Source organism: Mercenaria mercenaria, chromosome 8 (assembly GCF_021730395.1).
Source record: "Mercenaria mercenaria strain notata chromosome 8, MADL_Memer_1, whole genome shotgun sequence".
Lineage (NCBI taxonomy): Eukaryota > Metazoa > Mollusca > Bivalvia > Venerida > Veneridae > Mercenaria > Mercenaria mercenaria.
The window spans coordinates 55,343,215-55,355,460 of record NC_069368.1 but is presented as its reverse complement, the minus strand read 5'-3'; the positions used below and the strand labels follow the sequence as shown (position 1 = coordinate 55,355,460).

The 12,246-nt window shown below is 36.6% G+C and overlaps 1 protein-coding gene across 2 annotated transcripts in view; it reads right to left on the bottom strand.

The window, feature by feature from the left end:
• The window catches only part of LOC123566304 (small conductance calcium-activated potassium channel protein 1-like), a 275,631-nt gene that overhangs the window by 143,675 nt on the left and 119,710 nt on the right, over window positions 1–12,246 (bottom strand). For both annotated transcript variants that reach the window (XM_053550018.1, XM_045360264.2), the window contains exon 2: window positions 3,126–3,212. The gene's annotated coding sequence lies outside the window, so the exon portion shown is untranslated. The remainder of the gene's footprint in view (window positions 1–3,125; window positions 3,213–12,246) is intronic.

Here is a 12,246-nt window from a genome sequence, read left to right as displayed (position 1 = left end):
ATTGATTGTTCTTTCTTAGGCAAATTATAGCTGAATGGCGTCTTTATCTGGGTTAGGCGCGCTATTTAAGCATTTCTATAGTTGATACTCTATCAACTGAGCTAAAGTAAGTTTTATTATGATTACAATCGGAAGAGCATGGTGACAAGGTCAAACACAAATTATGTTTATGAATAAAACATTGTTGTAGTAAGGCAATTAAACGATAAAACTAGTAGATCTCGACAAAAGTAAAAACCGCAAGTAACCCAGTTTTGCATTCTAGACAAAAAAGCATATTTATATTTATGCTGTCGACAAATGTACTAATTTATACATTTCAGCTGAATGAAAGTTGCATATTGTTAAAAGCTATCGAAGACAATTAATAAGAATTTTGTTTCCAACATTCTATTTTCACCTCTGACCCGTGTCATTCCGAAATCTGGTCGGTTGAATCTTTGTATCAATGCATAAATTGGTGATTTATGTCCTGTTCATGTTTCCGCAAAGTCATTTTCTATGTGTAATGTAAACCTGTTCTCAATTTCCACTGGGATTTGCAGAATTTCGCTTTTGCAAGCAGAGGTGGGTCAATCGCTTACAGAAAAAAAAAGAATGGAAAATATGTGAGCGATTTGATAAATGAAATGTGGCAATGGTTGAAGAAATTTAGGCGTGACTGAGTCTTTCCTGGACGGATCATTATTCAGTACTAATTAACTGTAAGCACTGTTAAAATTGTTGGGTAGGCATATAGATGGCTTACGACCTGGCTGTTTTGAAGCACAGCGCATGCATAGAATTAAGGCCTTTCTAGTTAGACGCTATACACGCATTGTTTTTGTATTGTGTCTGTCGGAACATAATTTTCGGGTCATAATTCGGTGTTTCTAATTTTGCAATACCTCGAATAAAGGTGTATATGGTTAGTTGTGATTTCATCCAAAAATTCTTTACAAGCATAATTGCGTTTTACATAGTACGATGAATATTTAACGAGGCGTGTTCATTTAAAAATTCGGGTCTGAACTAATAACTGGTTTCGCCATGCGTTCATAATGTATTGATTTACTTTATGTTTATTTCATTGTTTCATCACTGTTTGACAGTTTAATGGTATCAGTCACTCACATACGCAATATTTAATACGTTCTCTGGAGTTTCCATCCAAAAAGAATCTACCTAAGAGGAACTGTATTATACAGTAACATTGGTAAAACAGGGTCATGATGATCATGGAATTATTATTTACTATACATCAGATTTTATAATCATTAAAGTATAGTATTAAAACACTTGAATTTGCAGTTATCAAATATACACAATAATTGTTTTTGTCAAGTGGACGTTTTATTCTATGCATTGTAGTTGACAGAACAGTCTGCTATTCTGTAATCATGTAAAAGTACATAATTATATACTGCTGTTTGCACACTGAAGGGACTAACCCACACATTTTAAATAATTTCTCCCAAAAAAATCCATAAAATGTGACTACTCTGAAAATGACTAAAGGTACACATTTATTGATATACGATTTTTAAACAGGACATTCTTTTAAAAACCAAAACTATTGTGCAGAAGGCAGTTAACCGTTAAATAATGCAGAAAATTTACATTCTTCTCGTATTTTTACCAATATCTAATTCTCAATCATTATTCTCATTGACCATTTTGATACACAATTCCTTAAATATGCCATATAAGCAACGCCTTTGAATTCAAAAGTTAGATATATATAGGTCTAGTGTTTTGTTCCCATAGTATTACTGGTTTTGTTCACGACACCGCAATTTTCTATTGAAATCTGGACAATAGAACATAATTGTTAATATATAAAATACCTAATAACCAATGAAGGTAGCTCAACAAAAATGCTTTATAATCACGTACTTTCCACATAAAAGCTGTACATTTTACGCGGCTACGTGACTTCAATAACGTCACTTTAATGTAATAATGTATTGAAGTGATCCTTCTGTGATTTATTCAGCTTCATTTAAGAAATAGTATATAGCAGAACCATATTTCAACATATCAAAACAATACGATGAGGTTATACGCTTTCGGAATAGTTTCACGAGGGCTTAGCAGTTTTTGTCTACCGCCCGTGCCTGAAATTATACAAGAAGGAGCACAAAGGGTATTTATTCCACCGTCAGAAGCTGGAAAGTAACCATACGACCTATAATTGTGTCTAAAAATAAAACAGGTCTATTTGTCTTTGCTGTCAAGTTACTGATCATTTAAGGTGTGATACTACAATATCAGGACAACGGATTAAGAGTTCAAACCACATTCCCGTGACCGTTGTGTATCGAAACCCGTTAAGGGTCATATATTACGTCCATGTGTGGAAGCCATTCCACAGGCTGGCGGATGGCTGTTAATTCTAACTGGGTACCCTCATGTACCTGTTATGAAAGGGACAAACGTATGAGTAACCACATCAAATGTTTCAGAACGAAACATAAAACTTTAAGATAAACTTTTTCCTGAAGTTTGGATATTTACGATCACTGTTTAATCATGCTGCCATATCTACCTTTTTTCCCAAAAATATAATAATTCAAAACTTCTAAATGTAAATTAATGTTTCCCAGAGTGAATAATTTCCTTACAAACTTCTAAATGTAAATGTGAATACTGAATTATTATTCTTCATATGACTAACTAAATTTCAACACTTTGTGTAGAATAGTAAATGTTCAGTATTGACTTCCAATATGACTGCAAATAAAGCTGTTTACATGCTATATAAGGTTATATCTTAATATTTCAATTTTAATTGGGCTTTTTTGTTCTTCTTGTTTTGTTAGTATAGGATATCTCTCTGTAAATGTACTAATAGGGTCTAAATGAAAATATGTATTTTTTATTTCTGTGTTTGCTCTTCATAACTGGAGGTAATAAATGAATATTATCATTATAATTAAAAGCATTTATCTTCTTAACAGATATAAGTTTAAAATTTGGTTAATATTGTAAAGGCCATGTGGATATTATTAGTAACACATTGTGTGAAGAAGAATAAAAATCAAACTTTCTTTCAAGCAAAACTTGTAACAGATAACGTCAAAAAATAAAGGTAATACTTAGAGAACAATTTGCTATTTGTTGCATGGAATCTGCTAATACGGTACCTTTATGATCCTTAACTCTGTGAAAATAGCACAGTTTCAGTCTGTGTTATGAACTTGTTGGTTTCTCTTGTTGCTAGCAACGCGTACCTGGAAATACAAACCAGTAACAAACTTTAAGCAACAACATATTTTATTAAAGCAAACAGCTTACCTGAAATAAATGTCAATATAAAATCCAAGAACTTAAGATTTATTTACACGGGGCACTAATATTCAAAAGCAATGTGGACATTGACATAAAACCCTCAAAATAAAATGTATTTACAAACAATATTCTACCAACAATTGTTTGGTAGAAACTTGAACTATATATCTAACAGTTACCAGGACGCTAAAAAGTAAAATTTTAAATGTTTTGGTGTGTGTATTTTCTGACGTGGGGGGGGGGGGGGGGGGGGGGGGAAAAGCGATGGTGGGGCTAGGTCAATACATGTAGAGGGCGGAAAGAGGAGTTGCACCTTTTGTTGCATTTCTCAAATCGTCTCATCACAACCCACCTATATTTAGTTAGTTTTAAGTATCTTGAATAGTTTTAAAGTTGTTCTCCGGACATAAAATACAAAGGACAGATTTGAAATTTTAACACATTCTGTCACCATGACCTCTGACCTAGCGGCCACGTTCATGCTCTCATCTGCAAAGAATTGCAATTAAGTTATGCTCTACACAAAATGTGACAAGCAATTTTGATCTTGCTGTGACCTTGGCCTTTTATATATAGACCTCGCTCAAATGTTTTGCACATCGTTATCGCCACCTACAGTTATATAAACATCAATCTGACTAAAGTACTTGATCTTCTAAACGAAGATCTGAGAACGACCCATTCACATTCGTCTTCTGTATATTTTGGATTTCCAATATTGCTATTTTTATTTTCGCAAATCTATTTTCGTTTGAACCAATCAGACAACTTGTTCGAATGTCAAAGCGTAAGAAAAATTTGCAGTTAATCCAGGGCTCGAACCCGGGACCTCTCAGTTACAGAGCAAGTGCCCTACCGACTGAGCTAACTGGCTATCTGACATCTTTCGACATAAAAATTGTAGATATCAAAAACCAACGCTTTTTAAAGCTTGCAGAATGTTGTAAGTTAGCTTTTGATTGGCTAGCGGAAGGGTTGTCAGAACGAGGCCATCAATAGCTCGTTGTCAGATCCTATGCGTAGCGTAACAGGTGATGTACTGTTTTAGTCAGATTGTATAAACATTGATGTCTAAACCTTGAATGCTGCAGACACGGATAATGTTTCCATTAACGGCAATAACAGCAAAAAAATGCGCCGAACAGCCTTAACTGGATACGTGAAAGAAAAATTCATATGTTTAAGAAAGGACAATCTGGCGCCGTGTCTATAAATCAGTACCATTTTTCATTGCGTATTCTCGTATTGATACTTGTAGCAAGTTAATTGTTTGCCATGGGGAAGCTGTCAGGATTGATTTCTCTTTATTAGCCAAATTATAATTGTATGGTTTATATGAGATACTAGTCACATATAATGGCAACACTTTGCCCAAAAGTTTTGCTATATCCGCACTTGAACAAGTCCAGCGACACGAACAAAAGTAAATTGAGCCGCACCATGAGAAAACCAACATAGTGCATTTGCGACCAGCATGGATCCAGACAAGCCTGCGCATCCGCGCAGTCTGGTCAGGACCCATGTTGTTCGCTAACTGTTTCTCTAATTGCAATAGGCTGGTCTGGATCCATGCTGGTCGCAAATGCACTATGTTGGTTTTCTCATGGTGCGGCTCAATTCTATTTAGCAAGATAAATTCTGGAAAGGACATAATTACAGAATAATTTAAACGATTAAAATTGTAGAATTCTACAAAAGTATATAATGCCTGGCCCACTCTTGCATTCTGCAATTGTCCTGAAATCCCTTCGGATTTCTAATGTCGACAAATGCATCTTTTGATACATTCTACATGCAAATGCAATTAATATTACGTTCAATCTGCACCTCAAAACATATAACGGATCTCTTTCCGTGAAATCTGATCAACGTAGATATTGTAAGCTTTTCTTTTTTGTATTCTGTAGTTCCTTTTCTCGGAAAATCATTTAATGTTTATGTATAGAGTAAACATTTTGTCAATTTCCATTGGGAAATACAATATTTTGTTTTGGCAAAGATAGGTCAATCACTTACATGAGAAACAAGAGCCATGTTACACACGGCTAATCCCCCCGCCGAGCATATTATAATTGAAGGCTAAAGTTCCTGGGAAGTTAGTGTCTGAAAGTATTAATTTTGGGGAAAGCTTTGAAGAACCGTTTAGTTGTGGTCCGCATCAGGGGTTTTAACATGTGGAAGAAAGAATAAGTCAGTAGTGAGGTGGTTTACTGCTAAATTTTATTAATTTTCATGAACAGTATAGCTATGATGTTTTTCTATATGGCTACTGTAAAAAGAAGGAATGGAAAGCTAACAAGGAACAAGAGTGACAGAATGTCACAATATATGCCCGTCAAAGCGAATTTCTTTACTCTAGCAGCTGTATTTGCAAATGGAATGTTAATTTTGTGGTTGTTTAGTAATCATTGTAAGTCTTTTGTTTTTTAAAGTCCACAAAAAAACTCCTTACCAGGTAGAGATACCTTATATATAATAAAATACACCTAAAATTGGAGAGAAACATCTATGTTGTACCACAGAAAAGTGGTCTTGTTTTTTCCCTAGGGTCAATTATAAAAATGTTACAATATAAGTTATTTATAGTAACAACTAAGGGAAGTTAATCTTTAAAAAAAAAAAAAAAATTGCAAGTCCACACAAGAATCTTTATCAGGTAGAGATTGGTCAAAATACACCTCAAAATTGGATTTAGCACGCTTGTTGTACTACAGAAAAGTGGTCTCGATTTTTCCCTACAACTAGTAATGAAAAAGTTACAATAAAAGCTATTTAAAGTAACAATAAAGGAAAGTAATTCTAAAGAAGGGAACTGCACATGACACTTCGTCTCATGATGGTGTATAATTGTGCCAAGTTACATCAAAATCCCTCCATGCATAAAGAAGAAATGCTTCGGACAAAGTCATTCTTGTATCTGACCTTTGACCTCTAAGTGTGACCTTGACCTTAGGCCTAGTGACCTGGATCTTGCGCATGACACTCTGTCTCGTGTTGGTGAACATTTGTGCCAAGTTATATCAAAATCCCTCTATGCATGAAGAAGAAACGCTCCGGAAAAGGTTTTTATTCTTGTATCCTTTGACCTCTGTGTGACCTTGACCTTCGACCTAGTTCTTGCGCATGACACTCCGCCTCGTGGTGGTAAACATTTGTGCCAAGCTATATCAAAATCCCTCCATGCATGAAGAAGATATGCTCCGGACAATTTTTTTAAAGAAAATATGATAAAGGGGAATAACTCAAACAATAGGCAAGGTAGAGTTATTGTTCTTGCACACTGCACTTCCTCCCAATGTGTTCTATCAGTGTATGAAGTTTGAAGAAAATCCCTCCAGTACTTTTGGAGTTATGCTCCGGACAAAATATTTTAAGAAAATATGATAAAGGGGAATAACTCAAAAAATAGGCAAGGTAGAGTTATTGTTCTTGCACACTGCACTTCCTCCCACTGTGTTCTATCAGTGTATGAAGTTTGAAGAAAATCCCTCCAGTACTTTTGGAGTTATCCTCCGGACAAAGATCGTTGCGGACGCACGCACGCACGCACACACGCACGGACGGAGAACATTTCTAATATCCCCTTCGCCTTTGGCGGGGGGATAAAAAAATGAGGCGAAGTATGTATGCGATTTTATAAGAGACATGTGGTCGTAGATCTAGATAAATAGCTGGTAAAATTCAAGACTCTAATCGTCCGGGAACAAAATACACATCTTCATTTACCTATGGAATCAAACAACAACAACAACAGGAAAAACTACAAAAAATTAACAAGTACTCTAGAAAACCTTGCTCTAATTAAATGAGTGCCAAGAAATATATTTACGCCCTAGATTAATTTATTTTTGCATCCATTTTGATGCTAGGTCTGTATTTTCACCTGTTTGCTCATAGTGCCTGATAACGACCGACAGAAGCTGTAAGACAAATACAAATGAAGACCATTACATTTTGAACATATTTCAGAAATTGAAAACGTGTAGCTTACGATTGCATTTTGTTAATATGTAACTGTAAACCGATATGAGTCGGTATATAGAATGGGGAACATTAGTCAGTTACTTCCTCTGATTATGTCCGAGAAAAGGTCACAACATGACTTAATTTGTATCGGTGAGACTCTACGTCCAATAAAAAGACAAAAAATACCCGTCGCATCCAATTAACACTCCTGATAAATAGTCTCTAAATGCCACCTGATGCTCATATTTAGTTACATATTATATATGAGAAAGGTCAAATACTGTTACGAGTGCTGTTATACAATTTAAGTTCAGTAGAATACTGCAAGGCGAGTATAACCATATATCACAATAAAGTACATGCCATTCGAGATTATGGGTGGCCATTTAAATGATTATACCGAGGTACCTTTTAGTCGTAGTTATAATGTGCTCCAGAAGATAAAATTATAAACCAAATAAATAGAAGATATTACATGAGTGTCTTTTCATATGGAATTTATTAAACGAGTTGAATAAAATGATAAGAATCTCTCAATACATGACTGCGTTACAGCCCGGACAAGCAAAACTCTGCCGACCATTTTATCAATTTTATTCAACGAGTTGAATAAATTCAATGAATGTAATATTCTGTGTATCACATGTAAGATTTTCGTGCTTAAACATTAATATTTCTTCTTTCTATATATTTATTATAGACCAGTTATTTCATTCCCACGACCTCAAACATGTGATAAAAAGTATTCTAACACAACTTGATTCATTTTCCAATTAAACAAATTAGGTTGAAAATTGTGTTTTATTATACAACAATTCATTTTTCTGACGTCACAATTATTATGTCATAGCGTCAATCGGCATAGCGTCGCACTGAAAAATAAACCAACAGAAAACAGGCAAATGTTTGATGTCAAGGATGTATTTAAAAATCTTTGTTAACGCGTTAGAATCGATGTAATATATCTCATCTAGTGATTTGTGCTTGAATACTAGATGCCCACAGGCAACACGTGTCAAAAGGACTAACATTTATGATACTATTTGGCGGCGACAGAACCGGTTGCGGCAAACATTTCTGCTAAGTTATTTTAGAAAATCTCCATCTTTGGCTAAGTTACAACCCAGACAAGCAAAACTGCATCAACTTTCGACCTTTGACTCCTAAGTGTGACCTTGACCTTTCAACTACTTATGCCTGACAGACTGTCTCATTGAAGCGAACAATTGTGCCAAGTTATTTAAGAAACCTTCAAGTCAAGGCGGACACAGAAAACTGCACCAAGCTTTTTAACCTTTGACAACTAAGTATGACCTTCACATTTATGCTACCAATCTGGTTTTTGCACGTTATACATCATCTTATCGAGGCAAACATTTTAGCCAAGGTATTTAAGAATCTCTCAATACATGACTGCGTTACAGCCCGGACAAGCAAAACAACACCGAGTTTTCACCTTTGACCTCAAAGTATGACCTTGACCATTAAGCTACCAATATGGTTCTTGCACGCGACACATGAAAATGGTGTCATTGAGGCAAACGTATGTGCCAAGTTGTTTAAGAATCCCTTGGTCCTTAGATAAGTTACAGCCCGGACAAACTATGACGGACGCACGCAAGCACGGACACACGCACGCACATACGCCGAGCCGCCATTGTGACAACTATGTCGAGTTTACCGCCAGCGGTATCATTGTTTACCGTTCAGATGCGTCCTCGTGAAATAATTCCTTCGCATCTGAACTCCAAACAACGATTTTGTTCAACGACAAATCACAAAATGAGATACATTATCTTAAACCGTCGTTTATATGACTGAAAAATTGTTGAAAAAGACGTTAAACCCGAACACACACACACACACACATTATCTTAAAAAAACTATAATCTGCAATAACAGGAAATATGTGGCTTAAAAATGACGAACTGTTGGTACGACAGTTATATCTACTATTGGATACTGTTCAACAAAGACATCAGTATTATAATGACAATAATTAGCAAAGGTGTTGAGTGAGGTAGGGTGCAATTTAGTGTACATTTCAGACGTTTATGTATTATATTTCAAACTTTCAATATTCATTTCAAATGAAGAAATAATTTATAGCAAAACCGTGTTTTAACACTATTTATACACGATGGACGGATGTAATATTCATGCGGGCGCAAGTGTTTGTCGTTGTGTTACACATGAAAGAAGCGTCTATTAATGAAATAAATACTACATCTGTGTAAGAATTTTTCAGATTTAATGTTTGAAATTGTTAAAGTTGCTACCGGACGTGGCTGTTGAGATAGTCCTAAAGTGTCGCCACATACTTGAACCCTGCACGCTTTTTACAGAAGAATTTACACACACTGAAAACGCGTTTAGTGGTATCCCGATATGTCAGTGAAAACAGAAAGATAAGAAGAAGCCGCCATAACATTAGTTTTGTAACAGTTGCTAGTATATTGGATCGCAAAAATGTACACGATGCAAACGTATATGGTGAACATAACTACTTTACAATTATATTGTTACTATTCTGTCTTTGAAAGGAAAGTGTTGGTATCCAGTCAGGAGAACATCACTGTTCAACGGCGAGTAGAAATATTAAGTTATTTTCATGACTGGCGGCGCTTATGGCGTCAACGTAATTGTCATGTTGCTGGACTTTCGTGTTGCTGCAGTGTTGTGTTGTGTGACCGCTGTATTCCCTAACTGGTGTGTTCATGGACTGTTATGCTGCTAGACATGCTCAGTTACGTAGGTATTGGTCTCTTAATGTTTGAATTCAATTCAGAGGGACACAGGCGGAGTTGCATTCTTGCACAATAAATAATTCACAACGTGTTGTTGATTTTGGTCGGAATTAGTTTTGATGTGTAACAATACTACAGCTTGCCGAACCACGTTAACGTACGCCCTGTATATGACTGAAGAATTTGAAGAACGTAATAGGCAACATGCTCTCTTGGAGAATTATTTCTGTCATCTAAAACGTTCAAACAGATCGCAAATACTGAGCAATATTATTGAGGAAAGCGTAGAAACTTTTCGTCATGCGGCAATCAACAAGAGACATATTTTCAGAATTTCATCTGAAGTTTTCTCCTAATACTAATTCCAGGAACAAATGATAATCAGATTAACAAGCCGTAGTGTGTGACTCCAAGGTTCTATAGCACTTGCAGTGATGAAAACTAAACGTGTTATAGATTTAAATTTGAGATTCAAAGTTGTTTTAAGTGGTTAAACTAATTTTCACTTCCGATTTGGAAGTTTCTGGAATATTATAGCTGAATAAATTTCCCATGAGATTACTGATATTGAAAGAGAAGTGTTGCAAGTTACAGTATACGAATAACAAGAACTTTTTTGGGGTAGAGACTATCGCACAAGTCTTAAACGTATAACAATGGGAACAAGTAATTTAGCAAAGAGTGTGCCTTATTCTAGGTTTAGGAAAACTTTCATAGTACATGAAATTTCCGTTCTATTTCGGTAATAAAATAGAAAAAGTGGAAACTCCACAGGTCGCTCAACACAACAAAAACGAAAATGTTGCAGGCTCGGTTTGATTGAGCCTGTTCATGGACGGTAGTGGAAATGCATGCTACCGTCCACGCCCTCTAGCCCTGGGTTGAGCAGAACTCAACATTTACACATGCTAAAAGTACAAAAAAAAAACAATTAAGAGACATCCGCAGATGTGTTCATACGGCGGTGCACATGGAACATCCAATGCTACACTAGTGTGTAATTCCATGAAAAGCGGCGTATGGTCCCCAGTTAAAATAATGGGTTTGCCCTAAACGAGAAAACAATGAGCAGAATTAAACAAACTGGAATTAAGAAAGGGTATCTGAGGTTATGGAGCCTGCATATCACAGGAACTGCCAAAAGACAAAATTAACAAGAGCTGTCTCCATAGGATGACACATGCCCCCGATGGCACTTTAAATGAATAGTTATGGTCGATGTTCGAGTTTAGGACCTTTGACCTACGGAGCTGGGTCTTGCACGCGACACGTCGTCTTACTGTGTCACACATTTATGCGTAGTTATTTTAAAATCCATGCATGAATGACAAAGATATGGACCGGACACGCCCATCAATGCACTATCATGAAAAAAGACCTTTAACATCTAAGTGTGACCTTGACCTTTGAGCTACGGACCTGAGTCTTGCGCATGACACGTCATCTTACTGTGGTACACATTCATGCCAAGTTATTTGAAAATCCATCCATCGATGACAAAGATATGGACCGGACACGCCCATCAATGCACTATCCCTTAATGTCTAAGTGTGACCTTGACCTTTGAGCTACGGACCTGGGTCTTGAGCGCGACACGTCGTCTTACTGTGGTACACATTCATGCCAAGTTATTTGAAAATCCATCCATCGATGACAAAGATATGGACCGGACACGCCCATCAATGCACTATCCCTTAATGTCTAAGTGTGACCTTGACCTTTGAGCTACGGACCTGGGTCTTGCGCGCGACACGTCGTCTTACTGTGGTACACATTCATGCCAAGTTATTTGAAAATCCATCCATTGATGACAAAGATATGGACCGGACACGCCCATCAATGCAATAACCTTTAATGTCTAAGTGTGACCTTGATCTTTGAGCTACGGACCTGGGTCTTGCGCGCGACACGTCGTCTTACTGTGGTACACATTCATGCCAAATTATTTGAAAATCCATCCATCGATGACAAAGATATGGACCGGACACGAAAAATGCGGACAGACCGACAGACTGACAGACCGACAGACAGACGGTTTAAAAACTATATACCTCCCTTCGGGGGCATAAAAAGCAGGTACCGTATCCAAGGGGTGATTAAACAATACCCAAAGCTACGAAAGCGGGAGTATTGGAACCACCCAGGCCGAAATGTTCATGCTGAGAAACTAAACAGTACCAGTAACACGACATAAAAGTGTTGCTGAACGATCTGAGAAGATCGAAATATAACAGCCCTGATTAAATGTACGGGGAGGCTTTTT